Raw genomic sequence first — 5107 nt, 5'->3', positions numbered from 1 at the left:
AATCCAGGTCAAAGTATAGATCTGAGATGAGGGAAGAAAAAGAGGAATTGTAACCTGGGGAAGCTAATCTTGAAATTAATCAACGTCTTTATGTTCAATCAAATTGGCCCTGCTTATCACACCAGGCTGGCCAAGTTGAACACAAAACCAAGATAAACATGACATAAGGCTACTCATGTCACCACCTCCACAAGGAGAACAAGAAGCTAAGGCAGGGTCTGCCACCATGTACAGCCTTCCAGCTGGCCATTGAGAGGAATAATTCTGTCCATATGCACTAATGACATTTGACATTAGACAATATATGAAAAATTAAATCTGCTTTATATACCTATTTAGTGTGCTGCAGAAGGAAATCTAAACATTTTAGGAGAATGAAATATTTGTATAGTTCTTACTGAAAATTCTTTGGCTGTGTCAGAAGTGCATAGCTGTGCTCATGACACTTGTGCATCTTTGAACCTGAAGTTACTTGTCTCTGTTATTTCAGTCATTCAGACAATTCATTGAACAGCATATTAAATTATTCTGCCGAAGAATTCACAGATATTTAATATGTGTATTAGTGTATGAACCTGTTGGATTCCTTTCCTGAAAAAAATGATGACTCGATGAAAAATTTGTGAGTCCTTTTTAAAGTAACAACACTACAGCAAATGGGAAGAAAAATAATTTTTTAAATGGCAGTAATTATTATTTAATGATGTATTTTGGAGGCATGTCTTGGAGTTTTTTTAGACTCAGGTGTTTCCTAATTCGTGATTGCCTCTAATGCATGCAAAATAGCATGGAGTCATATTTTATTACATCTTTGCTTGTACGGGTTCCCTCAGATTAATGTTCCTGGTCTCCACTTTGTCTGGAGAATGACCAATGGGGCCTGTGGAAGAGGCGTTTGGTAACTGGAGCAGAGAGACTATATTAGCTCTACCTTTGCAGTCTAAAAATATCTCTGCTTTAGGATGGCTGGACAGAATTTGGCCCTTGGGATTTATAGCCTAGGCAGGTTAAGTGAGTGCTGTGCACATTAAATGCAGACATTGAGGTAGGCCATCGCATCTTTCCTAAAATGATGTTACCCTACGGTCAGATTTTTGTTTGTTTTTAATACTCTGTAAATTTACTACAGGGGCTTTGATGCATGTTTTTCAGCTTTAAAGCAAAGCTGTCTTCCTTCATCCACCACTTTACAATTTTAATGCTTTTAGCAGGCAGCTCCAAGACCCAGAAATGGGCTCAGAAAGCAGCACAGCTAACAAGAATATCTGGAGCTCTTCTAGGAAAGATTTAAAAGAATACCCAAGAGGCCAGAAGAGGACAGAAAATCTTTTAGCCGGGCATCTGTCAATCTTTGATTGAGCACGTGGACAAAGCTCCACTGTGGCAGGTTGTTCTTCAAGGTGGTGTTTATGCACCTTCAGAGGAAGAGTTTGGTACCAAATCAGTGCCAGAGAGACACTGCTGGTCCTGGTGTGCATCCCTGGGGTGGGATTGCCTCTCTCTTGAACCAGTTCAGCTTTTTGCACCAGCTTTGAGCTAGCATAAAGCCTTTGATGAGTTACTTCTGGATTACAGCAGAATGGACGAGAGAAGAGCCCTCTTGCACATCCAACAGAACTTTCTGCTGCCTGCACTCATTCTGTTTTTTGTTTGTTTGATTGTCTTGAAATTTTTAACTGTGCTTTTGATCTGAGCCCAAGAATTGAAACCATCACTGGCAATGTGCTGCTAGAGCGAATTGTGAAGCAAAATGCAACCACAACACTTTAAATGTTGATTTAAGGGATGTCTAGACCTCATGCTGGCTTTCTGCACCAAGATGAATTTCTCATAGAGAATACCCCTCCTCCACTTTCCAGATTTTATATTAAAAGTCAATTCCTTATACTGTCTCTCAACTCCAATCCTTCTGTATAAAGAGGAATAATAGGGCTTCTGCTTTCTCATTTCCATTTGCAGTTTGGAAAGGGCTTGTATTTAATGGAAGTGGAGGGAACACTAAAGAGGAAGCATGAACATGTGTAGGGTTTTTGAGTTATTAGGTTAATTAAAGAAAGCTACAAAATGGTATCAGTGTAAAAGACCAAAGTCAAAGCATCCACTCATATTCCATGAGGCATTGCTGTTGACTCTGAAGAAAGATATTCTTACCCTTGAAGGGTGTGGCCTGTGCTCCTGTGGGCTGATGCCAGCAAGTATTTCTAGAACTTCTGCTTTTGTTAGATTCACATAGTAGATGTTTTCATCCTGCTTTTATCTTTGGAATTTTCTCTCTTCCCTCACAGCTGTGGTGATTTGTTTATTCTGGTGTTAATAACTAGATCTGCAGTTAGTGTGTCTAACAGCATAATAATCCACATACACCAGACATACAGAGGTCGATTTAGCACAGCATATTCATTTGTGTTGGAGGATAGAGAAGAGTTATCAGCCAGGAAGGGTTTGAAATGCTTTCCAGGATCAGAATTCAAGTGATCTGTACAGTGGCAGAAAAATATCCAAGAGTAATATTTTTTCAGTGGAAATTCCCATTTTAAGGGAAAAAAAAAAGGACAAAGTAATGTTTCTGCTGTTTATTCTGGCAACCAAAGCTGCTCAAGCATTATAGACTATAATACTCAGTAGTAATTCCAAATAGATCATTTGAGACTACAGTCTTTTCGGTTGGTCATTTTTTTCTTCCTTTATAGTAGACATCATAGCTAGGACAGGGTATGTCTTTTGCCTGGAGCTGCTCATTAACACAGGAAAAATAGTGAGCCAGAAGAGTTCATTATCTAAACAGACAGGACATAGTGAAAGTAGAGAAGTTACTAGCCACAATCTTGTGATGGGAATGAAGGAGTATTTAAAGAAATTACTTGTTCAAGACGGTATCAACAGTGATGCAGAAAACCCCCAGCCCACCACAGTCCTGATCCAATACTTCAAACTTTTGTTTTAATCTATTTATTCTCAATTTAAAAGGATTTGATGGGTTTTATATTTTTTTCCCTCCATGTTTATTGTTGTAAGGCACCTAAATTGTCATAGAGAAACGCTTCATGTCTGATGTCCAAGCCATGATCACTAGGATGGGCTTGGAGATGTAGGGAATAGTCAATTCCCCAAAAAAACCTCACCTCTACCTGAGTCCTGCACCACCCTTGAAGCCTTTTGCAAGGCACAGCATATCCTGATGGACAAGGAAAGCAAGATGTGCATGTGGGCTCACAACTTTGAAATGTCAGAATGGTTCCAAAGCCTCTTTTCAGTTTCTTGAAGCTCCCTACTGACAAAATATTTCTGTATATAGGAAAGTGAAAGAATGATTTTCACTTGTTTGAACTTATTGTATAAACTTCACTCTATCTCCTAAAACCAGAAGGAGTTGCAGGGAGGTTTGCCTTCCCATTGGGTCTGACATGAGGACCACTTTGCCACTGTCAGGGAGCAGAAGAAAAATGGATCCAATGGACATTCTCACTGGTCAAAATCCTCCTGGCAGTAAAGAGAGAGCAGCAACCTTGTGCCTTGCATCTAATTGTGTAGATTTATGTGGTATAAAAGGACCATGACCATTGTGCTAGCTCTCTGCACATGGCAGGATTTCACTCAGCAGCTTGGAAGGTCAATTAAGTATTAAATAGCACCCTGGATAGCAGGGTAAGATCACTGGGTGCCATGTAACATTTTTTTACATATCATGAGCTGCGCACAAGGGCATATCTAAATAAAATGCATAGGAAATAGCATCACACAAATATGATCTACATTTTTTTCTTGATCAAAGAGGCTGAGGAAAAAAATAATTAAAAAGTAAAAGCCTTATGCAATGAGATTTAAAAGAAAACTTCGGAGGCTGATAAGACGCATCTGGCACAACTTCAAAGTCCATCAAAGTACATATAATCAATGTTTGTCAATAGCAGTTTTGCATCCTTTAATTTATCCTTCATGGATATAAAGCATGATGTTATTAGGATCTAGTCCATACCTTAATTCTGTTTGAGATTTGATGAATCAGGGCTCTATTAAAATTCAGTGCAAATCAGCTTACTCAAGGACACATTACATAAAGTCATGTGTTATCTAACTCCTTTTATCTTGCTGTCTTTCTAACTAGTTAAAGAATCTGGAATTTCATAATCTGGAATTTCATAAACTTGTATTTGTGGCTGGCTACCAACATACTGACTCAAACACATATTGCTGGTAGGCACCTGCTTAAGGTATGCACATGTGGCGTAGTCAGGATACCAAAATTCTTTCTGCATTTTTGGTGTATGAAATCTCCTTTAGGAATGTTTATGCTCCAGAGTAAGGAATCATCAGAAACAAGGTTCTCTGGCATCCAAATTTCAGTACCTGTCTTTTTCACCACAAAATCACATTCAGGATGGGAAATTTTGAAGCCCCTGTGATTTCACTGTTTTCTTCCTCATTTTTCAACATGTGGACGCTATTTCTATCACTTTCTTCCTTTCCAGATTCTAAACTGTCTTGGAGAAAGAATGGTCACTTCATTTGTTTTTGTAACATGCAGCACAAACAGTATCTGATCAGTAAAATTTTGTCAGCATTTCTGCTACAGAGGGTTGTTTATTCTTGCAATAATTCTCTGATTTCCTGAGTTGCTCCTTTTGTTACACATGCTTCAGCCTCAGGAGAATAAAGGTTACTCAAGAATTTAGATTTTTAATTTAAAAAAATAATAAATCCTGGTTCTCACATTAGTGGAAAAAAGCTTGAGAACATGAACTCTGATTCATGTCTGAAATTCAGAAAATAATCAAATAACACACTTTGAGGCTTTTAAAAATCATATATTACGTAACAAGATCTCACTGTTTTTTCAGCTGAGAGAGAGGTAAGTATGATTCATACTTTTTTTCCAATTTAAAATAATAGTTGAAAGATAATTCTAATACATGGTAAATGCTTGTTTTTATTGTTAATTTATACTGTTCCCATCCTTGTTACTTACTGATTTGCAACATTTGCCACTGGTCAATGCAGTGATTATCTGGACAGGATGTATTTATTTGATCAATCTGTTGAACATTAAACAATATTTGAAGCACGGTTAATTATTTGCACTGAATTAGCTTGGCCTCAAAAGACTGTG

The sequence above is a fragment of the Vidua chalybeata genome, chromosome 8 (genome assembly GCF_026979565.1).
Source record: "Vidua chalybeata isolate OUT-0048 chromosome 8, bVidCha1 merged haplotype, whole genome shotgun sequence".
NCBI classification, from domain to species: domain Eukaryota; kingdom Metazoa; phylum Chordata; class Aves; order Passeriformes; family Viduidae; genus Vidua; species Vidua chalybeata.
This window is presented reverse-complemented; position numbering follows the sequence as displayed.